Below are 27,543 nucleotides of genomic sequence, written 5' to 3' on the forward strand. Positions count from 1 at the left end.
TGTCGGAAATGAGAGTGTTCAAGCTCCTTGATGTAGTTGGGTAGGACATGTTTAGGACATTTAGTTGTTGAACGGACATTTGAAAAAGGGGAATGTTTATTTGCATAGTATTTTCTGATGTATTGTAACTAGAACTTCATATTTCATATCGACGATTACATGAGAATGAGTGTAAAACCTGTAGCAACTAATTTGTGATGTAATAATTCATATGTCATGTGTTCACGTAATAATTTTTGATTGTATATTGTGTGTGACATTCAATATGGACTATAGAAGGTTATTGCTGCTTGATAAAAAAATTGTAATTTGGACAATGCCATGTTTGTGAGATGTAATCACCTTTTGTAGAATATTATTGTGGAGGCAGCCCACTACCGAAGTCGAGGGATTATTTGGTGAATTGTAATTACATTAATTATTTACACTATGTGCTTTGTTCAGATGTAGCAATGTCTAATTCCCTTGCCGATTCTTTTGCGCCACTGGCTTCAAAGAAGTTTTCGAGGGCGGGGATGTAAGGGGTCCGTACGCCCTTACCGTATAAGTTTGCACTCGGCACAGGTCGATAGGGCAAACAATCGATAGTGTCGGGTTGCGAGAGCGAGGGTAGAGTTGAGTCAGTTCCCAGGTTGCGGGCCGAGCCGTGTGGTGGCCTGTTGCTGTAATGCAAGGTTTTACCGACAAAGGGAGTGGCCATCGCCGCGGTTTAACCCCTTTGTGTTAGAATAATACGGGAAAGTGAAGTAGTATAATTACGAGAGTGATCAGTGATTTTTCTGTGCCGATATTTTGGTTTCGCGTCTACCGCGCCGGCATCATTTGGATTGCAGTGTGGGATTGCAGTGTTGGATTGTATTAGCGTGTGACGATTACGAATAACGAAGAAGCCTGTGCTGAGATTAGCCGTTATTAAATATGTATGACGAAGGCAGTGGCTGTCTCCTTCTTTTTGGTGTTTTTGAGATGAATATAGATTCTTGATTAGTGAAGCTGTGTTGGCGTTTCTTCTTGTTACCAGACATTTCATTATTACAGCATTTGAGGACAAAATGGAATGTAACAACTCCGTAGCAGTCAAATCCGAATGCCAGCCCCATTAGGTACACGGTCACATTATTTAATATTTATTTGGGCTGCTATCAGATCCCGATCGAGCGGGATACATAAATCGGAGGTGTTACACAGTGACCCCCTGTGGGAGCTTCCAGGCTGCGGCGATGTCGCTCCTTGATGCTCCTGCATAGTGAAGCATTCACCATCCCCAGCCTGGGATGTGAATGGAATATTGCAAGTGAATGGAATATTGGTTGCAGCTGCTAGCTTTAGAAAAACACTCTTTGTTCATTCTGAGACAGATGGATAGTCTGACACACTCATCCTGTATTTGCCAGCAAATGAATCGAAAGTTGGATGCAGCTGCTAGATTTAGAAAAAAAAAAAAATCTACGTTCAGCCTGAGAACGATGGAAAGTCTCATACACCCAGTGCCAGCTGCAGTTCTCTAAAAATATTTTCCTTAGGACAGAGCTGTGGCGGAAGAAGCTAACCTTCGAAACCAGTAAGGACCAACAAAGCGCGCCTTGAGAGTAGAATTGTATACAGATTCCAGTTGCTTTCTGCCACCCTCCTGACGGAGGCAGACCCGTGATCATCAGCAGAGACTGCCGGACACGTGGCTGAGCGGCGTATGTGTCACATTTGCGTCATTAGACCGCATAACGAAACTCGTGTTAGCTCGTGTGGTGCGGTGCCTTTGATGTCAAAAGGCCTGGAGCAGGCAAGAGGGAGCGTTGAGGAGATGTGTCCCGTGAGGCGCGAGGCAGCCGTTGTGAACGCTGCTGGGCTGGCAAGCTGCTACCTGCTGGGAGGGAGCCTCACGGAAGCTACAATGGCGAAGTCCCTACACGGGGCGACACCTGCATAATAGCTTGTACAGTCAACTAAACAATAGGAGTTAAAATAACGGCCGCCTCAAGTGCAACTAGTTAGTCTAAAATAGCGTGGCAGAGCCCTTACCCACCGCCCTCTGGTCAGAGAGCAGCTGTGCTACTCGCGATATGCACCATGCCTTCAGGTTGCTGTCCTAGACAACACAAAAGGGAAATTAAATAGCACAACCGCGCCCATCCGGAAGACGCTCCAGATGGCTATTTCAAAAGTCGGCTGTTTGTGAAACAATGCCTTCAGTACAAAGCGCGACACCAGCATCACTTAGAACCGTGATAAATGACTGCTAGCCCAACCAAGGGAGAGCCACTGCCCCTTAAGGAAATCGCCAGCCATTCTACGCTGGATTATTTCACATCAGCTCGACTCCTATAGTAGAGCAACTATCAAAAAAGAAAAACAGAATAATTTTATTTTCAACAACAACAGTTGTACTGTATCGTCAGTTTTTGAGTTGTATTGCTCTTTTATGCCGTCCTTGTGTAGCGCTATGCATATAGTTGTGTAATTAGGACCAATGTTTGTGATTAATTACGTAAATAGGACCGATCTTTGTGTCAGTTTTCTGGCCAAAATAAATAAAGTGCATTAACCTGACCTTCCTCTCCCGCAACTAGACAGTATTCCATGTGTTCGGGGGTGTACTTGGGCTTTCAATACAGGAGCACCAGGTTTCGAGTCCCAGAAAGCACACCATAATTTTTAATTTCCCATCAATTCCCAGCGCCTCTGGTGTACACTTGGGCTTTCCACCCAGGAGGACCAGGGTTCGAGTCCCAGAAAACAACCGCCAATTTTAATTTCCCACCATTCCCTGGGTGGGGGTGAAGGGTGGGGTGAGATGTCGGCACAGCCCCAGGACAAAGAAATTCCCATAAAAATTCGGAATTCCCAGTAGAGTAGGTTGGTGTGAGAGGATAGTGGAGAGGGTGGAGGGGGCTAGGGTACATGTGCAGCTGACAGAAACACATGACATCATCCAGGGGCAGGGGTTGGACGTGGTCGAGGGCGAGGGTGTACGGGGATGGGTAGGGGCAGGCGTGATTCATTGATCAATTGAATTAATTTGCATATCAATTTGATATCAAAATTGCGCTGAAAACCCCACTACACTACTACTTAGAGTCATATATGCTGTAGCGGGCATTACCGCAGCAAATCACTGTCCAGACAGATTCCAGCTTGGCAAAAGGTCATACTTTTACTTTACACATTAAGCAGCCAAGTATGGAAGGTAAGATTTCGCAATAAATTTGTCGGTGAGGAGGTTTTCATTCCATGCCGGAGATGTTCTATACTTTTTTGTCAATTTTTTTTTTTTTTTTTTTTTTTTTTTTTTGTCATCAGTCTACTGACTGGTTTGATGCGGCCCGCCACAAATTCCTTTCCTGTGCTAACCTCTTCGTCTCAGAGTAGCACTTGCAACCTACGTCCTCAATTATTTGCTTGACGTATTCCAGTCTCTGTCTTCCTCTACGGTTTTTGCCCTCTACAGCTCCCTCTAGTACCATGGAAGTCATTCCCTCATGTCTTAGCAGATGTCCTATCATCCTGTCCCTTCTCCTTATCAGTGTTTTCCACATATTCCTTTCCTCTCCGATTCTGTGTAGAACCTCCTCATTCCTTACCTTATCAGTCCACCTAATTTTCAACATTCGTCTATAGCACCACATCTCAAATGCTTCGATTCTCTTCTGTTCCGGTTTTCCCACAGTCAATGTTTCACTACCATACAATGCTGTACTCCAGACGTACATCCTCAGAAATTTCTTCCTCAAATTAAGGCCGGTATTTTATATTAGTAGACTTCTCTTGGCCAGAAATGCCTTTTTTGCCATAGCGAGTCTGCTTTTGATGTCCTCCTTGGTACGTCCGTCATTGGTTATTTTACTGCCTAGGTAGCAGAATTCCTTAACTTCATTGACTTCGTGACCATCAATCCTGATGTTAAGTTTCTCGCTGTTCTCATTTCTACTACTTCTCATTACCTTCGTCTTTCTCCGATTTACTCTCAAACCATACTGTGTACTCATTAGACTGTTCATTCCGTTCAGCAGATCATTTAATTCTTCTTCACTTTCACTCAGGATAGCAATGTCATCAGAGAATCGTATCATTGATATCCTTTCACCTTGTATTTTAATTCCACTCCTGAACCTTTCTTTTATTTCCATCATTGCTTCCTCGATGTACAGATTGAAGAGTAAGGGCGAAAGGCTACAGCCTTGCCTCACACCCTTCTTAATACGAGCACCTCGTTCTTGATCGTCCACTCTTATTATTCCCTCTTGGTTGTTGTACATATTGTATATGAACCGTCTCTCCCTATAGCTTACCCCTACTTTTTTCAGAATCTCGAACAGCTTGCACCATTTTATATTGTCGAACGCTTTTTCCAGGTCGACAAATCGTATGAAAGTGTCTTGATTTTTCTTTAGCCTTGCTTCCATTATTAGCCGTAACGTCAGAATTGCCACTCTCGTCCCTTTACTTTTCCTAAAGCCAAACTGATCGTCACCTAGCGCATTCTCAATTTTCTTTTCCATTCTTCTATATATTATTCTTGTAAGCAGCTTCGATGCATGAGCTGTTAAGATGATGGTGCGATAATTCTCGCACTTGTCATCTCTTGCCGTCTTCGGAATTGTGTGGATGATGCTTTTCCGAAAGTCAGATGGTATATCGCCAGACTCGTATATTCTACACACCAACGTGAATAGTCGTTTTGTTGCCAATCCCCCAATGATTTTTGAAATTCTGATGGAATGTTGTCCAACCCTTCTGCCTTATTTGACCGTAAGTCCTCCAAAGCTCTTTAAAATTTCGATTCTAATACTGGATCCCCTATCTCTTCTAAATCGACTCCTGTCTCTTCCTCTATCACATCAGACAAATCTTCACCCTCATAGAGGCTTTCAATGTATTCTTTCCACCTATCTGCTCTCTCATCTGCATTTAACAGTGGAATTCCCGTTGCACTCTTAATGTTACCACTGTTGCTTTTAATGTCACCAAAGGTTGTTTTGACTTTCCTGTATGCTGAGTCTGTCCTTCCGACAATCATATCTTTTTCGATGCCTTCACATTTTTCCTGCTGCCATTTCGTCTTAGCTTCCCTGCACTTCCTATTTATTTCATTCCTCAGCGATTTGTATTTCTGTATTCCTGATTTTCCCGGAACATGTTTGTACTTCCTCCTTTCATCAAGCAACTGAAGTATTTATTCTGTTACCCATGGTTTCTTCGCTGCTACCTTCTTTGTTCCTATGTTTTCCTTCCCAACTTCTGTGATGGCCCTTTTTAGAGATGTCCATTCCTCTTCAACTGTACTGCCTACGGCGCTATTCCTTATTGCTGTATCTACAGCGTTAGAGAACTTCAAACGTATCTCGTCATTCCTTAGTACTTCCGTATCCCACTTCATTGCGTATTGATTCTTCCTGACTAATGTCTTGAACTTCAGCTACTATTCATCAATACTATATTGTGATCTGAGTCTATATCTGCTTCTGGGTACGCCTTACAATCCAGTATCTGATTTCGGAATCTCTGTCTGACCATGATGTAATCTAATTGAAATCTTCCCGTATCTCCCGGCCTTTTCCAAGTATACCTCCTCCTCTTGATTCTTGAACAGGGTATTCGCTATTACTAGCTGAAACTTGTTACAGAACTCAATTAGTCTTTCTCCTCTTTCATTCCTTGTCCCAAGCCCATATTCTCCTGTAACCTTTTCTTCTACTCCTTCCCCTACAACTGCATTTCAGTCGCCCATGACTATTAGATTTTCGTCCCCCTTTACATACTGCATTACCCTTTCAATATCCTCATACACTTTCTCTATCTGTTCATCTTCAGCTTGCGACGTCGGCATGTATACCTGAACTATCGTTGTCGGTGTTGGTCTGCTGTCGATTCTGATTATAACAACCCGGTCACTGAACTGTTCACAGTAACACACCCACTGCCCTACCTTCCTATTCATAACGAATCCTACACCTGTTATACCATTTTCTGCTGCTGTTGATATTACCCGATACTCATCTGACCAGAAATCCTTGTCTTCCTTCCACTTCACTGACCCCTACTATATCTAGATTGAGCCTTTGCATTTCCCTTTTCAGATTTTCTAGTTTTCCTACCACGTTCAAGCTTCTCACATTCCACGCCCCGACTCGTAGAACGTTATCCTTTCGTTGAATATTCAATCTTTTTCTCGTGGTAACCTCCCCCTTGGCAGTCCCCTCCCGGAGATCCGAATGAGGGACTATTCCGGAATCTTTTGCCAATGGAGAGATCATGATGGCACTTCTTCAATTACAGGCCACATGTCCTGTGGATACACGTTACGTGTCTTTAACGCAGTGTTTTCCATTGCCTTCTGCATCCTCATGTCGTTGATCATTGCTGATTCTTCCGCCTTTAGGGGCAATTTCTCACCCCTACGACAAGAGAGTGCCCTGAACCTCTATCCGCTCCTCCGCCCTCTTTGACAAGGCCGTTGGCAGAATGAGGCTGACTTCTTATACCGATTATTTATCGAAATTTAGGCAGTGGCGGGGATCGAACCCGGGACCGAAGACGTTTTGATTATGAATCAAAGTCGCTACCCCTAGACCACGGGCACAGGTTGTCAATACCAACGCGAAACGTATATAGCTCATTTCACCTGTGGGGATTGGAATCATAAAGCACTCAGCTGGACCCGCCATTTCAGATATCATGGCAACATTTATTTCTTTAATAATGTCCCGTCAAACGGTTTGTCGCTAGCCTGAACTTCTTGTCATGCTCAGTTCAAATTTTCCTACCTATGAGAAAATGTTAACATTACTTGTTTCTGAAGCTCCTTCTCTTGAATAAATCATCCAATCTTCCTGAAATTGCACTAATTTGTTTCTCTGTTTATGTAAATCGTATCTACCGATTTCCATCCCATTCGGATAATTCTTTAATGGTGGGACTTTTTTTTTCTTTGATTATATTTCCAAAATAGTATTACCTTCGCACGATTGAAGAATGGAGACGCAGTCAAGATGTGTAAAGTTTTATGGCATAAATGGCTGGAAGACCCCTCAAAGCAGGTTCAGCCACCTAATTTGGAAAAATTTTTACCATACTTCGCGGCCGCAGCCACGTTTTCTGCGAGAAGTATGAGAACTGTGTTTCTAAGTGTATCTGTTAAGTGTAGATGACTGCGGTAGTGTGTGTGCAGTGTAGTGTCATGTTCGTGCTGGGAATGATGAGAGAAGGGAGGCCGCCGATCTTAAGGTTCCCATGCGACGGATTGATCACCATCACCAGTATCACATGCCCTCCCTCCATCAGAGACTGTGGAGAGATTTGGCATTTGATCCAGGACATTGCCTCAGATACTAGTGACTAATGATCTTACCTCAGCTACCGTAAAGGCGAAGGGAAAATTGTCAACAGCACGTGGTATACCACGACAATCACCCATCTAAGGACTGACCATACCTGATAGTGTTCGGTGATCTGACGGGAACCGCTGTATCTATCTCGACACGGCCGTTGGTTTAGTAAATACAAATTAGCTGAACATGGCAGCTGCAGTTGTACAGGTTAAGTCCTGACTGTTAAAAACAGCGAAACTGGCCTCTGATGTATATTGTGCAGCGGTGTAATGATCACTTCCTGGTTAAACTTTGATGATCTGACGGAAACCGATGTATTCACATTGGCATGGTCATTGACGCGGTTAGTAATAAAGTTTATCGAATGGTCATTGTAGCGAGAGGTTTGGAAATCTGTAACTATATAATGGAATGAAAGAACAGCAAAATAAAGGTACACTGGAGACCAGTCTGACTTCCGAAGAGGTAAAAAGTTGCTTTGGAGCTATTGTGAGGTTAGCCGAATGTCGGAAGAAAACATAAAGTAACACCATAAAGCCACCTTAGGATTCTTATATATGATTTTTCTCTGCCTCGTGATGACTGGGTGTTGTGTGATGTCCTTAGGTTAGTTAGGTTTAAGTAGTTCTGAGTTCTAGGGGTCTGATGACCATAGATGTTAAGTCCCATAGTGCTCAGAGCCATTTGAACCATTTTCTTATATATGATTCATTGATCAGCAGCTCTATGAAATATTATTCCAAATTATTCGCTGATTGTGAATTCCATTACATCTGCTACAATGGCTGTCGATGAATTACCCTTTTGTGACATATGAAAATCTGTGCTGGAACCCGGATTTCCCGCTTATCGCTACTGATCGTCTTAACCACTTCGACTAACAGTGCACGCTCCCCAGCCTCATCCATACCTCCACACATCATTGTCCTTGTGGTAGTGTCATTCTCTCTGAGCGAGAATCAAGAAATGTTGCGAGCTTACGTACGTACAGCTAAGGCGTAAGGAATTGGACTGTGACGTACGGAGATCTCGATGTGGCTGGCGAGAGTGCACGGAGCTCTACAATGGTTCAGCTGACCGCTCGCGATGAGTGGGATATACAGGTTCAAGTCTCGCTCCGACACAAATTTTCATACATCATTGCATAATACACTGTACCCTATGCAGCTGATTTTATGAAATTCGCATTCAGCTGTTAATTTTGAATAATGTTATATACAACTAATAATGATCAAATCATATTGAAGATTCATAAGCAGAGATGCCTCGCGAAAAGCGGGATCTGGGTTTGAGTCCTGGTCCAGAACAAAATTTCATCTGTCACCACTGGGTAACACACTGTACCCATTTGATGTGATGTCATGAGATCCGCATTCAGCGAATAATTTGGAATAATCGTGCGATTTCTAGGACTTAAACCATAGATATAAAGGAGAACAGGCTGTGCGAAATCCGAAAAATGAAGTACATAGGAACACGAGTAACGTTCATTGTCTACAAACACCATGTATAAAATAAAGGGAGATGTGACAGTGACAAAAAAGTTGTAAGAATATTGCTCTGTTGTGTAGAGGAAATAAAGATATAATGTATCCGATCAGGAATAGGAGAGGAGACACCAATTATAATGTTCTCGAGTGCAGTGGATCTGAGGAAAATGCTAATAGACATGAGTACACCATTCCACGAAAGTGAAATATCGACTGTGGACAATCTGCGGCAGAAGCAACAGCTAACTTTTAATGTACGTTAAAACCAAGTAAAAAGAAAAAGTACAGTATGGACTAATACTAAAATACTTGGGAAATGCTCACCAGACTAAGGAAGGAACTAGTGAGTAAGATATTTGCTGACACATTGAGTGAGGGCTGCACTGGCTCCGCAAGGATCATTAGAGCTTAAGACTGAATATAATGTACAGCATGTTGTGTGTTAGTAGACAGGAAGAGGAGAGTAGATTATCGTAGGGCCAGATTAGGATATGAAAGACGGCGTCCTATCTCAGTCAACTGGCTTAAAGTAATGATACATAATTTTCGTTTCCTACTATTTCTATGGTTACCGGTTACTCCCCAGCATTACGAAACGTCAGATATAAAACAGAATTTTCATTAGAGATGGACCATTAGCTCCCTTGTGCTAGCGTGGAGAAGGGAAGCAACAGTTACCTGTTCAAATTAACTATCCAGGCAGTCTCTCGAATTGGTTTAGAGAATAAACGGTATAAGTCGTGCACTGATTGGTCTACTATCCATAAACACTGAAGAAAAGACATTTTTGAATGTTTAACATCAAAGATACTGTTTATTTACTGGCTCACTTGTTTTGGGCTTTACCTATTTCATAAGACACATATCACAGAAAACAAGATTTATTGTGAGTGGATGTACCGATTGTGGACAATAAAGGTATCAGTGATAAAATGGTTCATCTGGTAAGTACTTATCTATGATATGTCTGGTGTGGACGATTCTATTTATGTCATCACACTCCAAAGTATCTCGTACCTGTGTTAAAAAATGTCAGAGTTGTACATAGTTATACCATACAGTATTATTTTAGTGTTTGTGCATGATATATATTTTCTTAGATTTGATACCTTCATTATACAGTATGATGTGATCCATATGAAATGATATAGTGGAAAATTTGTTTTTACTGGGTTATTCGATGCTAAACATTCAAACATATCTTTTCTTCAGTACTTGAGAGCTGCAAGGCTCATCGTACTGAAAACGTTTATAACAATGAATAGTTAGACTAATCCCTCATCCATTGAAGCTATGCATTCTCATACGAGTATACATCAATCAGTATTCAGCTTTGAAACACTGTCTGAGTGCGAATTGACCAAAAGAAGTGAACAAAGTAGCATACACTTATTAAAAGTCTGCACAGCTGGATATTGATGTCCATAGCTTATATAATTGAACATCAGAAGCTGTGTACTCACTCGTAACAGGCTCTCAAAACTACAAAGTGTAATGTGGATATCTTGTAGTGAAACATGGTGCACTTGGTTGATTTCCCTTGACAGTAATTCAGTTCTTTAGCCTGAAAACGATCTTGTACAGAAGAATCTAGTTTAGAAAACACTTCACTGAAGCGAGTGAATAATGACGTCGAAGTACAAAAACTACCGATACAGCTGCAGCAGCTGAAGGAGTTACCACCATATTCTGCAGAAATTATTACATGAGAACCTCAATGCGCATGTTACAAAAATCAGCCACCCCTCCCCCAAATCAATCAATTAACTAATCAATCAATCAATCGCTGTGAGTCTCCGACGCAAATTATTGGCAAAACTCACCTTTTAAAACCTGGAAGTTATATCTGCAGGGACCAGTGTCTTTATTACTAATCCATGGATGACTGTGTAAGACAGAACTGTTTCTGTATCTGTTTGACAGATAATCGTTGAGCCGATGAAGAGAGCAATGGCAGTAGGTATGGCCAAGATTGCGACGTTAACACGTGCTTCAATATTAAGCATGAAAAGTAATTAAGTGGCAAACGAATGATTAAATGTGTAACCACAAATGCTCGATTAACTGTCTGTACATCTACCTCATACTCCGCAAGCCACCTAATTGAATGTGGCAAAGGGTACTTTTTGTACCTCTAACTTAGCACTCCAACCCTGTTCCACTCGAGAATAGCGCATGGGAAGAGTGATTATCGGTAAGCCACTGCAGTGGCTCTAATTTCTTGAATTTTCTCCTCGTGGTCATAACGCAAAGACGTCCTAAGATAGCTTAAAAATTTTATTTTTACATGAAAGCCTGTGCCTTAATCTACTTTTCTACATAATTTTCGTCAATATTGAGGCACTTGTCATAACGTTGTACCTGTTTTTGAATATTCTTCTCATAGAAGTCGGCCGCCTGACTTGTTAACCACTGCATCACCACTGTTTTGACTTCGTCATCGTCTTGAAGACGCTGACCGTCCAGGTGTTTCTTCAAGTGCAGGAACAGATGGTACTCACTGAGCGCAAGATCGGGGCATGTACGAAGGATAATCTAGAGTTTCCCATCGAAAAGATGTGATGAAATCTTTGGTCTGATTCGCCACATGCGGACGAGCATTGTCTTGCAGCAAAACGATACCTTTGCTCAACTTCCATGGAGTGTTGTTTTGATTCTGGTGTGACCTAGGCCACCCATGTTTCATCGGCCACAGCAATTTGGCTTAAGAAATCATCACCGTGGTTGTGGTACCGCTCAAGGGAAGTCAATGCACTGTCTAAACGTTTGGTTTTGTGCACATCCGTCAATATTTTCGGTACCCAACATGCGCACAATTTTCGGTAATTCAAGTGCTCGGTCACAACGCCATACAAAACACTACGAGAAACATTAGGAAAGTCATCCCGCAAGAAGGAAACCGTTAAGCGTCTATTTTCTCTCACCTTATTGTCCACTTCCTGCACCAAACTTTCATTAACGACCGAAGGACGCCCACTCCGTTGTTCATCATGCACATTTGTGCAGCCATCTTTAAATGCACTCACCCACTTTCTTACATCACTGATAATGTTTTCTCTGTAAACTGTACAGATCTCACGATGAATATCGATCGCTTTTAGGTCTTTAGCACTAATAAATCTTATGACAGCCCGTACTTCACAGTCGGCGAGACTCACGATTATCGGAGGCATCTTAAACACTCAGTACACAACGTAAACAAGGAAGAATCAGACCATAATGGCGTCAGTGCGTAGATTAAGGTACAGGCTTTCATGTAAAAATAAAATTATTGAGATATCTTAGCATGTCTTTTTTAATTTCAAAACGGTACTTACTTAAAAAAGACGCCTCGTATGTGGTGGGAAGTAATATGTTGTCCGATTCTTCCCGGAAAGTGCTCTCTCGAAATTTCAATAGTAAACGTCTCCGTGATGCACAACGCCTCTCTTGTAACGTCTGCCAGCGGAGTTTGTTGAGCATCTCCGTAACGCTCTCACGCCGGCTAAACAATCCCGTGACGAAACACGTCGCTCTCCGTTGGAACTTCTCTGTCTCTTCTATCAGTCCTACCTGATAGGTATGCCATATATATGAACAATACTCAAAAATTGGTCGAGAAAGAGCCATATAAGCCACTTCCTTCGTAGATGAGTTACATTTACTTAAGGTTTATCCTGAAAATCTAAGTCAGACATCTGCTTTCCCCCTGTGTGTTTTATGTGGTCTTTCCACTTAGAGTCCCTCAGATAGTTACTACTAGATATTTTACTTTAGATATCGTTTCCGGCTGTTTGTCATCGATAGTGTAGCTGTACATTAGTGGATTTCTTTTCCTATGTATACACAATATGTTACATTTACTTACGTTCATGGCCAAGTACCAGAGCATCTACCACTCATCGGTTCTCTGGAAGTCTTTCCGAAAATCATTATCATCTCAATGATACTTCGGTATACACAACCACATCATCTACGAACAACCTGAAAGAGCATGCGACACTTTCTACTTGATCATTTACAAATATTGTAAACATTAACGGTCATTCATTGGGGTGCTCTGGAAATTACCTTTACATCTGTTGATTCTGTTCCGTTAAGAGCGACGTGTGGACTTCTGTCTGCAAGGGAGTCTTCAATACAGTCGCAAAACTCCTCCGAGACTCGATAAACTCATATTTGTTTCGCTAAACGGCAGTGCGGGACGGTGTCAAATGCCTTTCTGAAGTCAAGGAACACTGCGTCAGCCTGAGTGCCTTTGTCTACGGCGCTGTGGGGCAACAGAGCGAGCTTCGCTTCGCAGCATCTCTGCTATAACCCAGAGGGCCACGATCAACCCTAGGCGCGATGCTACAAGCACACACTTCAGCCTGCACGACACGTGCGGTGGTAGTCGCCTTCACCAAACCAGCCTTCGCCGAAAGAAGTCGAGGATGCCCTCAGAACCCAAGCGGTCGGCGTCATCTGTGAAACAATATGCAGCCGGTTGTACCCACTGCGATCAATAGCCGCCGGCAGGGCCTCCTCCACATCACGGACGAGAGCCCTCCCCACAGGTGCCAACTCCATGGGGTCTGAGCCCCCGCAAAAATTCGTTTGGTGAGGGGGTGGGGGGGTGGGGTGGGTCGGAGTCCCCCAATAATTTAACAAAATCACTTATATTATGCTTTGTAACATCACAAAATTATTCACTTGTAAATAATAGCTTTTAGCTATCAGTCGTCCTTTTTCTGCCAATAAAATTTAAAAAGGACGAGTGATAGCTGAAATCTATTATTTACAAGTCAATATAACAGTAGCTGAGTGCAACAGCCTTCTGAATGGAAGGTAACGTGATCACAAAATTATGTTGGAATTTTTTATTTTCCTTGTTTGACGATAGTTACCTTTTAAAATACATTCAGTAATGAGTTAAAACAAATAATTATTACGGTAGTGAGGAGCTTAATTGAAAACGCGTGGTGCGAATCATGATAGTGTTCCAGTGCTGTGGGCACACTTAGAATTTGTCAGGGTGCGCAAACCTTCGGGTAAAGTCTGGCGCCGGCGGGCCAATGCTGTGGCCGCGGCGACATCAAAAGGACTGAAGCAGAAGTGCCTGAAACCCTCCGCCTCGCGTCGCCTTGACACTTCGAGACATTAAGACGCCGCGGCTATGAAAAGCCCAACGTGCTGTCGCAGTCATCCAGTGTGGATAGTTTCGTTCAGTGCACGCTGCGGATGTGTTTAGTGTTCCGACTTTTGTGTATTTTATTCGATTTTTGTAGTCCCTTAGTGTATTGTGAATTAAGTTTGCAATGAATAAATTTGTCACCAAAAAGGCGCGCTAGGAAATTGATGATACTGCAAATCAACCTCCAACAACTACTGCGTCGTCAACTGCTTCGTTGTCTTCAGGCGAGAACCGTTCACAGCCAAAACCCGGACAATCCGGTAACGGCTCATCATTTTAGAAGTCTTTGTAGATCAAATATACATGGCTAGAATATGAAGCATCTACTGACAAAGTCTTTTGCAAAACCTGCAAAGAGGCAGATACTAAAAATCTATTACAATTTTCTACAAAAGAAGAATATTCATTTACTTCTGTAGGGTTTTCTAACTGGAAAAAGCCTTTTTTTAAAATTCCGTCTTCATGAAAATACGTCTGCGCATAAAGGAGGTATTCGTAAACTAAATTCTATGTCTAACCGAAGTGTGGCATCCCAATTGAATGAACAGTTAGATAGTGATATGAAGAAAGGATGTTTAGCACTTGAGACAACTTTTACTACCATGCAATTTCTATGCCGACAAGACTAGCTATTAGAGGGCACAAAGATTTAAACTCAAATTTTTTTAATTGTTGGAACTCCGAAAGAATGACATACATGAATTTAAAGATTAGTTAGGGCGTTCAGGGTATAAATGGACGTCCCACGATATTCAAAACGAGATCATTGATCTACTAGGAAAATCTATGTTGAGAAAGGGATCGGCTTCAGTCAAGAAGACTGAATATTTTTCTATTGTGATTGACGAAACTACTGAGTCTTTGATTCACGAACAAGTGTCATTTTGTATTTGTACTGTCGATGATTTGTTGATCATCAACGAAGACTTTATTGGCTTATATCAGACTCCCAACACTGAATCACCAACTATGTATGGTATTTTAAAAGAAGTTCTTGCTCGTCTTGAGTTGTCAGTGGATAACTTAAGAGGATAGTGCTATGATGGTACCTCGATTATGAGAGGTAACTTCAAAGGACTAAAAAAGTTAGTTTCGGATATACAACCAATAGCAAGCTATGTGCACTGCACTGCTCACTGTTTAAACTTGGCAGTTGTAGACAGTCTCCGCCATCTTACGCCTATGAGAGATATTATGGCTTTAGCCAAGGACTTAATGAACACTGTAAGGGAAACCAACAAAAGGATGGGACTTTTCAGTAGCATACTCTGTGAGAGCACCAACGTCCAAGTTGATCTACGACCCCTTTGCCCGACTGGATGGACTATGCGAGCTTCTAGTTTCCTGAGAATATTGAAAAACTTTGAGGAAATTCTAGAGTTTTTTGAAACATTTTCTGCAGAGGACAAAACAGAGACGGGTTACAAAAGCGCAGGCTACGTTGAGTCAATGTTACAATTCAAGACTTACTTCTTTTTACGTCTGTATTGCCATGCAATGAACCCAGTAGAGGATGTTTTTTATTTATTTATTTATTTATTTATTTATTGTTCCGTGGGACCACATTTAGGAGAAGTCTCCATGGTCATGGAACGAGTCAATACATGAAATTATAACACGATTGTAGAAACAGATAAAATGAAACAAGTCGTTAGTTTAAATAAAGAAAATCAAGAATGTAACACTGGAATTTGCTTAATTTTTTATCTCTTCCAGGAGCTCCTCGACAGAATAGAAGGAGTGAGCCATGAGGAAACTCTTCAGTTTAGACTTAAAAGTGTTTGGGCTACTGCTAAGATTTTTGAGTTCTTGTGGTAGCTTATTGAAAATGGATGCAGCAGAATACTGCACTCCTTTCTGCACAAGAGTCAAGGAAGTGCATTCCACATGCAGATTTGATTTCTGCCTAGTATTAACTGAGTGAAAGCTGCTAACTCTTGGGAATAAGCTAATATTGCTAACAACAAACGACATTAAAGAAAATACATACTGTGAGGGCAATGTCAAAATTCCCAGACTATTGAATAGGGGTCGACAAGAGGTTTTCGAACTTACACCATACATAGCTCGAACAGCCCGTTTTTGAGCCCAAAATACCCTTTTTGAATCAGAAGAATTACCCCAAAAAATAATACCATATGACATAAGCGTATGAAAATATGCGAAGTATACTACTTTTCGTGTTGAAATGTCACTTATTTCAGATACTGTTCTAATGGTAAATAAAGCGGCATTTAGTTTCTGAACAAGATCCTGAACATGGGCTTTCCACAACAGCTTACTATCTATCCGTACGCCTAGGAACTTGAACTGTTCCGTCTCGCTTATAACATGCCCATTCTGTCTGATTAAAATGTCAGTTCTTGTTGAATTGTGGGTTAGAAACTGTAAAAACTGAGTCTTACTGTGATTTAGCATCAAATTATTTTCCACAAGCCACGAACTTACTTCATGAACTACATTATTTGATAATGTTTCAATATTACACACAAGATCCTTCACTACCAAGGTGGTGTCATCAGCAAACAGAAATATTTTTGAATCACCTGTAATACTAGAAGGCATATCATTTACATAAATAAGGAACAGCAGTGGCCCCAGCACCGACCCTTGGGGAACGCCCCATTTAACAGTGCCCCATTGGGACTGAACATCATTACCACTCTCAATATTGCGGAGGATTACCTTCTGCTTTCTGTTCTTAAAGTAGGAGGCGAACCAATTGTAAGCTACTCCCCTTACTCCATAATGTTCCAACTTCTGCAGTAATATTTTGTGGTCAACACAGTCAAAAGCCTTCGTTAAATCAAAGAAAACACCTAACGTTCTCAACCTTTTATTTAATCCGTCCAAAACCTCACAGAGAAAAGAGAATATAGCATTTTCAGTTGTTAAGCCATTTCTAAAACCAAACTGTACATTTGACAGCAAATTATGTGAATTTAAATGCTGCAGTAACCTTGTATATACAAGCCTCTCGATAACTTTAGCAAACACCGATGGCATAGAAATAGGTCTATAATTGTCAACATTATCCCTGTCTCCCTTTTTATAAAGTGGCTTCACTACCGAGTACTTTAATCGGTCAGGAAACCGACCACTGCTAAAGGAAAAGTTACAGATATGGCTAAGTACTGAGCTAATATACGTGGAACAATACTTCAGTATTCTGCTAGATACCCCGTCATATCCATGAGAGTTCTTGGTCTTTAGTGATTTAATTATTAACTCAATCTCCCTCTTGTCAGTATCATGGAGGAGCATTTCAGGTAACAGTCTCGGAACACTTTTTTCTAAGAGCGCTATATGATTCCCTGTTGGGACTAGGTTTCTATTTAGTTCACCTGCTATATTCAGAAAGTGATTATTAAGTACTGTACATATATGCGACTTATCAGCAACACGGACATCCCCACTACGCACTGATTCTATATCAGTGCCCTTGTCTAAGTGTTGTTGACCTGGAAAAAACTATATGAGAGCTTGATTTGTATATTGCATGGAAGGCGTGACAGTTTTGAGCACTTTTGGGAATTGTGTTTAAAAGAAAAACCTTGACAAGTTGATGATCCTTCGCTTCCTCGGAATCGAAGTATACCACGGAAGTATGAAAACAACGAAGCCAGCTCACCGCTCACTTTCAAAACCCCAAGGGAATATTACAAAGCTATTTACATCGAAGTTTGTGTAACGGTGCAATCTCTCATTACTGAGCGGTTTGCTTCAACTGGACTCACACAGGTCATTGCAGTTGAACAAGGGTGCTTGTTTTAATAAACAAAGGTGAACCAAATTTGGAAAAATCAACTGAGGTTTTCAAAAATGACCTATACATTGAGAGACTGCACTTGCACTTGAATATGTTAGCTGATATCGCTAATTAAAAACAAATGGTCTTAAAAAACATGCTTGATGTAAGAAAGTGTATTACACAAGAGCCTGCAGTTGGAGAGACGTTATGTATTGTATTGAAGTGCATTAAGCTTCTCGAAGTAGGTTCAATAACGGCAGCAAGAGCAGAACTGTAATTTAGAGCCCTTAGACGTCTGAAGTTATATCTTCATTCAAAAATGGGACAGACTCGATTGAAGAGCTTGGCTGTACTTCATGCCACAGAGATGTTTTGGATGAACTGGATCTCCGACCAGTCATGAACGACTTCATATTCAGTAATCTAGTCAAACGGTCGACATTTGCACCTTTCTAAAGACACACTTGCCCTCATAATGGCATTTAGAGCAATATTAAAAGTCGTTGTAAAACAGAGAATTAAATACATACATAAAGTAAAATTTTCAATTTCGAAATATTAGTACTAGTTTAGTACTGTATTACTATATTACTGTATTATTGTATTAGTTATTTTCAAATACTGAAATATTTTTAGTGTGCAAGACCCAATTAAAACTCGCTACTTACATACTTTTTGACTGAAAGTATTAGGCAAACTGTTTTAACTTTATTAACTGTATTAAACCGTTAAATTTGAGATACTGTTTTTATTTAATGAAGCCTGAGCCTTATTCAAAGTAAGCTTAAATTAGCTATTTCACTTATTAATCAAAGTGCTGTTACTGTGCGACAGCAATATTTTATGTTTTATTCTTTTAGTGATAGTTTAGGATTTATTTAAATATAATTCCAGTCTCTTTAGAGCTATATATTCACTGCTCTTTAATAGTCTATAAGCATGATTATTACTGTAAATTAAATTCGCTTTTTACGAAAATACCGTGCGTGTTTATATTTTGTTTCTTTTTTCAAAGCCAAAATATGTGTCAGGCTTGTCAAGTTTCCAGGAGCGTCCAGTTATCGAGAGTCCGATTTTCAGGGTTCTAATTTTGATCATATGGCTCTAAAATGCTTAAGAAATTATTAAAACTCACTATTTTTTATCTAAAATTTAGAAAATTCCCGGGGCAAGACCCCCATCGTGCCCCCGCCCCCAAATATTTCTTGTAAGTCGGATCCCCTGCCCCTCCCCCAGTAAGTATACCTAGTGCACACTGGCATTCTTTCCCACCTTGCCTCCTGACAATTCTTTGAGGGGCACCATTACCCGCCTAACTTTGGACTCCCAATGTCGAGCATACCCACTCTCTGCACTTGTCCGGTCTGGGCAGGAAAATCGGCAGCTGGCTCGACAGGAGAGGCATCCCGTGTTGGCTCAGAGTTATCATCAGCATTGGGTAGCACTTCGTACCTGTTGCTAAGACGTAGGGAGCCAGCCACACGGCCTGCTCCCTCTTTCGCCTTCCGCCCAGTGACACGCAAACCCACCACTGTTTGCCACCCACTCTCGTTTGAGGATTGACCAGCGTCAGGTGTTGCGTATCAGATGATGCAGTGAAAAGAGGGTCACCAGGGCATTCTAATATGGCAGTGCTTCAATAAGAAATGGTAATGTGACATCCGTCTGAAAATGAGACATCGTTAGTCTTCCTTTGTCTGCAGGTGTGCAAAAGTCAAGATCTCCTGTAGATACACATGAAGCATCCAGTTACCAATAAGTTTCATGTTTATCTAAAACAGCTACAGCGCACCTTGCATCAGCAGATTTACAAAAAAACCTCAATATTGGACATGCCCTATTATTTCTGACCATCGAACTAATCATGAACCATATGCATTATTGACATGGGCACAGTCGTCTCATTTAGGCACTGTGGTCGTCAACTGCAACTCACAATAACTTTTGGAACAAGTATTAGTCCTGTATAGTCCTTCCTGATTTCTCCCGAACTACTTTCATTAACCACAATTTGAAAAACCATCTCACATAACGACTGCCTGAAGGGAACCAACAAACAGCACTCAATGTTTATCAAGTCATCAGAACACAAACACAGCCAACAACAATGGCGTCACCTTCACCCGGCCGGCCGGAGTGGCCGAGCGGTTAAAGGCGCTACAGTCTGGAACCGCACTACCGCGCCGGTCGCAGGTTCGAATCCTGCCTCGGGCATGGATGTGTGTGATGTCCTTAGGTTAGTTAGGTTTAAGTAGTTCTAAGTTCTAGGGGACTTATGACCACAGCAGTTGAGTCCCATAGTGCTCAGAGCCATTTGAACCATTTGAACCTTCACCCGGAGGGAATAAAGGCAAGGCACATAAAATTCACTTTTAAATAACAACTTGCGAGGATTCATTGTCCTACCTCCTCATGTACACACTCATAGGCCAAAAGAACAACTTTACTGGAAGAGATGTTACCTCATTAGACTACATTAACGATTCCATCCCTGACATATTTTGAAACCGGGCAACATGAACTTTCTAACCAAGTAATTACTTCAAAAGTTTAACGACGTATTTCGAGAAATCCAAAATTTATTACAAATTCTGAACACTCACATGTGTACACACACTGATTTTCAGGTCACTCACATCTCACCACTGGTACATCAACCATAACGATAGTAGAAGGTATATGCTCATATACAAATTTGACAGAACTATAGTAGAAAACAGCACAATAGCAAATCACATGATGTGTTTTCTGAGGGCTCAATCTGATATTCATAGTTGACCCAGTACACTGTTAGACAACGCTTAACAATCTTACACGCAAGGCCATCAGTCTCCAAGATGGTACACTCCTCAGTGCACAGAACACATTCACTACGGCTTTCACTTTTCAAAGTTTGTGCAACACAAAGCAAAATAAGGCATCCTGTATCAGTTCATTGCATCATACAATACTCAAATCAGTCAGTTACCTACGTACCAACCATATTGGCCGATAAACTGACATCTGTGGCAAGCTTATCAATATCTCAGACACCATATGAAGTACCACTAATATTCATCAAACCAGTCATCACATACGCAGTCGGCAAAAATGGTGTCAAGCACACAGCAGTTCATCTTATAAAAGAATAGAAGATCTAAACCAAAGAAATACACAAAAATAAATAAATGCGAAGCATATCCATCACAAGTGGTAAAGTCTAACCATCAGCTGAAAATCACAGTGCGCCTTCACTTCATACGTGGCATCCCCACAGACAAATCTAGCATCATACACACGATAATGTCTGAAGATCTTACCATACAAAGAAACGTAAAACAAGAAATACACCGGAAAACTGCCTGGTTACCGACACAAAAAATCATTAATACACAAACACTTCAAGGAAACCACAAGCTAGCTTGTCTGAAGATGATAATGATGTTGGTTTGTGGGGCACTCAACATCGTGGCCATGAGCACCCATGCAAGTTCCAATCTTTCCATTTCCAGTGTCGCCACTACCCGAATGATGTTGAGACGATGATGAGATGATGAGGACAACACAAGCACCCAGTCTCGTGGCAGAGAAACTCCTCGACCCGGCCGGGAATCGAAACCGGGACCCCGTGCTCCAGAGGCAGCAACGATAGCCACTTTTTTGTTTTTTCTTTTTTTCCATTTTGTTCGATATAGTTCGTTGCGTTTGGACTGGACGGACGTCACAAGACATCCGTTCAATTTGATCGTTGATTCCTTGACTCAGTTTTTTTAATGCAGAGGGCACGAAGCCCTCTGACCGAACACACTGAGCTACCGTGCCGGCTTGTAGGCGTGTTTCTATATCTGAAAGATGATGTCTGACCTAATTTCGCGCCAGTCGCATGAGAATGATGGCAGTGGCGCCATTATGAGAATGCAAATCAGGTTTGCTTTACATACACACTGTAAAGGTCATTGTCGTTAGTTACCTTTGAAATAAGAATTCGTATGTTTATGTTAGCCAAGAATGCCTTTAAGGCGACAAAGACGTCGTTTTCACCACCTTACTGAATTTCAGCGAGGTCGTGTAATAGGGCTACAAGAAGCTGGCTGTTACTACTGTGATATCGCAGAAGGACTTGTCGGTAATATAGCCACTGTAGATGATTGTCGGCAGCGGTGGTCACGAGAATGTACGGTCGGAAGAAGAGCAGGCTCCGGACGGTCCCATGGCACTACCGAGATGGAAGATGCTGATTTCGGTTTATGGGGCGCTCAACGGCTTGGTTATCAGCGCCCGTACAAAGTCCCAAACTTTTCACTGGCCAGTTTTGCCATTTTCCTAAATGATGATGAAATGATGAGGACAACACAAACATCCAGCCCCGTACAGAGAAAATCCCCTACCGGGCCGGGAATCGAACCCTGTTTTCCATTATCTAGAGGCAGCAACGGTAACCAGTAGACCACGAGTTGTGGACACCGGGAGGAAAGACCATCATGTTTGGCGTATGGCTGGGACGTCTCGTAATGCGTCGTGGCGCCACAATGCGATTTTGTATGACTGCAGGAGTACTTTCGTGGTTATCCCACGCCACCTGACTGCCAAACTATGAGTCAATTTGTCATTCGACCTTTTGTGCTGTCATTCAGGAACAGACTTCCAGGAGGTGTTTTCCAACAGGATAACGATCACCCACATATCGCTGTTGTAGCCCAACATGCTCTACAGAGTGTCGAAACGTTGCCTTGGCCTCATCGATCACCGGATCTGTTTCCACTCGAGCACATATGGGACATCACCGGACGACAATTCCATCGTCGTCCACAAATAGCCCTAACCGTCCTTGTATTGACCAACCGAGTGCACAGGCACGGAACTACATCCTACAAACTGACGTCTGCCATCTTTACAGCACAGTGCAAACGCGTTTGCATGCTTGCATTCAACATTTTGGCGGTTGCACTGGTTATTAACGTACCAGAACTTCATATTTGCAATGGCTCATCTCTCGCTAGATTAACCTGTGGTCTTAAGGAAGTTTCCTAGACCATGTATTCCCGAAATTCATTATTCTACATTAATAATTTTTTTTGGTATTACGATTTCTTTCCCCATCAGTGTATTAATCAACGTATAAATATATAAAAATGGGTACTTCCTTCTGAGTACAACATCAAAACATTAGCGCTGCAACATATTTTCACAATGAGGTCTCTCTTATTGTCAGTGTGAACGTCACTAAACTTGTACTTGATCTACTTGTACTTTCAGTTAGGTTCTCTAGTTTTTAGTGGCTACAACGATACAGTGAGCTCAGACAATTGCCTGATAAATCTTCAATATGCAGCTCACCTGGTTTTGAAGTGCACTAAAACATTACTGTGCCTTATACTTTCGTCAATGATAAAACTCTTCGCATCTCCACACTCAGGTGGCAACAAAAAGAGACATGAAATAGCTCTTAGCTAATGACATGGATCTCTCAATACGTTTTGGCATTACATTAACAGAATTACATTCACTATTTTTCAAAACCACTGTAATCTATTCAAACTTCGCCCAGACGATCGGATCGATTTCCATTACCTCTACTGAAATTTCCCATCTGACTGAACGAACGTGGCCCTCATCGATCAAAATATTCACTGACTGCTACAAAATAAGAGGGGAAATCGGCTTTGCTTCCTCCTGCGGAGAACCACTACCTGGGCTATGTTTAAGCTACCACCAGAAGCCGACATCTTCACGGCAGAAGTTCTTACAATTAAGGAAACCCAACAATTTGCAGCAAATCAGTTCGATGACGACATCCTTATTGTCACTGATTCGAGGAGTGCCCTGGGACACCTGGAAAAACAGCAATGGGGCCAAACACTAACAACCATGTACTCGATGTAGTTAATCTACCAATATGAAAGTCAACATAAACGAGTCCTGTCATTATGGACACACTGGTATCTCATGAAACGAGATCGCGGACCGCCTGGCGAAACTAAGTGTGACTGACGGCCAAACTTACTACACTTGCCTTCTACACATAAATTTTGATGCTGGTGTAAAGGAAAAGATCCTTCAAGAATGGCTACAGACGTTTGGATATCACACATCAGTCCAGAGGAAGATATCATGCCGCAGTACAGCCGAGTATTCCGCGAGAAACCTGGTTCTCCCAAACCAAGCTATCCACACGTCATACCACTACTGCAACGTGCATACTGCTGTGTCACAGCAGCTGTCCTTTACATCTTTATAGAATGAAGGTTCAGAGTTTAAACCTCTCCGTACTGTGAAGTCCATCCAGCTTAGATTGCAGAGCTCACCCATGTTGTGCTAGTGTGTTCACACTATGACAGACAACGCAGCAAGCTTCTTAAGGTCTTGAACAGCGTAAGATTTCCCCAACCTATATCTGTGACTTATCTGTTTCGACAGCTGACCACAACGTACGGTGTCAGTTGCAAGTCAGACACAAAGGTTCCAGCGTTAGAAGTTCAGATATATGGACTGTCTTGAGAGTGGGAGTGTACAAAGAGTACTACGAAGTTCACCTGGAATCAATGTAATTTGTAATGTATATGCTGTATATACCATATTGTGTACCAGTTATTCACTTCTCTGGCTAAATGATTAATGCCAGAGCTAAAGCCGAACAAAGCGTAACTCGCCAAAGGTGAAAAGCTAAGTTAATGCAGTGTTGTTAGAGAAATACATAGCGCAAAGTGCTTGTAACACCTATCGATATCGATTACAGGATATCTCCATGAAGTACGTGTAAAGATGATTTCACAATTTAAAGAAAACAAAACTGTGACATATATGAAAGTGCTGTTTAACATGCAACTTTCAATAGGTAATCTAATTCTGGCTGACCAGACTTCAATTGGATAGATACTACTTCTGAAAGATTAACGGTTTGGTCACCTCCTGCGAACTACAAAAAGCAAACGTAAAAGTTCACGAATGTAGTGTTTGCGTTGATGTGGGAGGCATCCAGAAGCAGTTCTGTGTAGTGAATCCGCTGTGATGTTCAAAAAGACATAATTTTGGTCACTACGTTCTGGTGTGGACTGTCTGTTGAAGAAGTGCGAAGAGCTTGCTCTTGTGCAGAGGTCTTCGTTAACTTTCTCACCTTGTGATTGGTATGACGTGTTCTGTGGAGGAAGAAGAAATCAAAAATGAAGGCACTTATGTTTGTTCCATACTAGAAATCCTTACAAAGTACTATAATATTCTTACTACATTCTTAGCAGTGACGAGAAACGGCGAAACAGAGGAAAAGAGGCACTAATACTTGCAATCGTAAAATTAAATGACACCACCTAATCTCAGCTTCGGATGTTAGCATTAGTGATTTATGATTGCAAAATAAAGTAATGAGCAACTTTTAAGTAGCAGACAATCGCCATGTAATTCTTGAGTTTCTCCCGGCGTATTTGATAATCAAAATATCCACGGGTATGCTGCCGGTCTATAGTGTCCAACGGGCACAATATTTCGGCGATCAAACACGTCGCCATCATCAGGTGAACTGACGGACTGAGCTCCTGTGAACGTGCCGGCACGGAGATCCGTACGCTATGGCTGCTCAGAGGGAACTGGGTTCGGTCGCGGCGGCGGCCGATTTAAATACCCTCCGCCCGCGGCGCGCTCCCTCCGCCGTCCGCGCCCAGCGCCACGGTCGCGCGGTGGAACAGATTGCGACGGCGTCTGAGATGACGTCGGTGTGATTGCTCTGTCCACCGTGGTCGTCACAACTATACGTCTGCTCGATTTACTCTTGATTAACCGGATCGCTGGTTCCCAAGCCTTGCTAAGATTATAGCCACAGTCACGGTTTATGAGGTCGTCATTGGTGCGAATTTCGATGGCCTCTCTAACAACGGTGTCCCAGTATCTCGACGTCTGTACCAGAATCCTCGTGCGGTCATACTCCATGGCGTGATTTTCCGACAAACAATGTTCAGCGACCGCCGACTTGCTCGGATACATCAGTCGAGTGTACCTCTGGTGTTCACGGCATCGATCCTCGACGGTACGCATCGTCTGACCAATATACGACTTGCCACATTGACACGGAATCTGGTACACGCCGGCCTTCCTCAAACCGAGGTCATCTTTGGCGCTCCCCACCAGTGGACGAGTTTTATTTGGAGGACAAAACACAGTTCCGACCCGGTGTTTCTTCAGAATGCGGGCGATTTTCCCCGAGACTGCGCCTGTGTATGGAATAAATGCAGTGCCTACCTCCTCCCTCGTGACTTCATCCATCTCAACAGGTTGTGCAGCAGTGGTTGGGCGGAGAGCACGTTGAATCTGCCACTCTGAGTACCCATTTTTTTGGAATACTGTTTTCAGATGTTCCAATTCCTGGGGTAGACTCTCTGCGTCAGAGATAGTGCGCGCCCTATGTACTAGAGTTTTAAGTTCCCCATTCCTCTGTGAAGGGTGGTGGCAGCTGTCTGCATGCAAATACAGATCTGTGTGCGTAGCCTTCCGATACACCCCATGACCTAGGGTGCCGTCAGCCCTTCTCTTGACCAAGACGTCAAGGAAAGGTAATTAACCCTCCGTTTCAGTCTCCATAGTGAATTTGATGTTGGGGTGTATGGAGTTTAGATGTGTAAGGAAGTCAAGGAGTTTATCCATACCATGTGGCCAGATGACGAACGTGTCGACAACGTAACGGAAAAAGCAAGTAGGTTTCCGTACGGATGACGACAGGGCTTCCTCCTCGAAGTTCTCCGTGTTCAAATTCGCTACCACCGGTGAGAGTGGGCTACCCATGGCGACTCCCTCCGTTTGTTCGTAGTATTCTCCATTAAAAAGAAAATACGTGGAAGTCAAGACATGCCTAAAAAGTTCAGTGGTCTTCTCGTCAAACTTCTGACTAATCAATTCTAGTGACTCTCGCAGGGGTCCCCTCGTAAACGTGGAAACGACGTCAAAACTCACCATGATATCTGACTCATCCAACCTGAAGCTATCAAGGCGTTTAACAAAATCCACGGAATTACGGATGTGATGAGGGCATTTACCCACATAAGGACTTGATATTCCCGTCAGGTATTTGGCCAACAAATATGTAGGTGCCCTGATGTTGCTGACAATGGGGCGTAATGGTACCCCCTCTTTGTGAACCTTCGGGAGTCCATATAGTCTAGGCGGTACCGTACCTTGGGGTAACAATTTCTTAGCGTCACCCTCCGGTAAATCTGCGTCCTTGAGAAGCGCCCTCGTCTTGTTCTCCACCTTCTTTGTAGGGTCAACGCTGATCTTCCGGTAGAAATCGTCATTTAGCAGGCTCTTCATCTTATCAGTGTAGTCCTTATGGGAGACAACAACTGTAGCATTGCCTTTGTCAGCCGGTAAGACAACAATTTCAGAGCGCTCCCTCAGATCACGAATGGCCGCCCTCTCTTTACTGCTGATATTTGACTTCATCGGCTTGGATTTCGTCAACGCACGACAAGTTTCACGACGTATTTCCTCGGCTGATTCTGGCGGAAGTCGAGCTGCAACCTGTTCAACAGCACTAACAATTTCTGCGACCGGAGTGAACTTGGGGGTGGGAGCGAAGTTGAGACCTTTCTGCAAAACCGAGACCGCATCATCACTCAACACCATGCCACTCAAATTGATGACAGTCTTGCACGGAACCTGCAGGGATGGTTTGTCAAGGAGACGTGAGAACTTAGCTGTTTGACGTCCCGTAGCCTTCATATGGGTGGAATCAGCTGACACCCAGGTGACACCATCAATCCAATCCCAGGAACAAGAAGTGAACTTACTAGCCAGTTGCAAATGTAGTTTGAGTAATTCCTGTGAGATAAACTCAAGGCTCCGGCGGGTGAATTGCACTCT

This window comes from Schistocerca serialis, chromosome 4 (genome assembly GCF_023864345.2).
Source record: "Schistocerca serialis cubense isolate TAMUIC-IGC-003099 chromosome 4, iqSchSeri2.2, whole genome shotgun sequence".
Classification (NCBI taxonomy): domain Eukaryota; kingdom Metazoa; phylum Arthropoda; class Insecta; order Orthoptera; family Acrididae; genus Schistocerca; species Schistocerca serialis.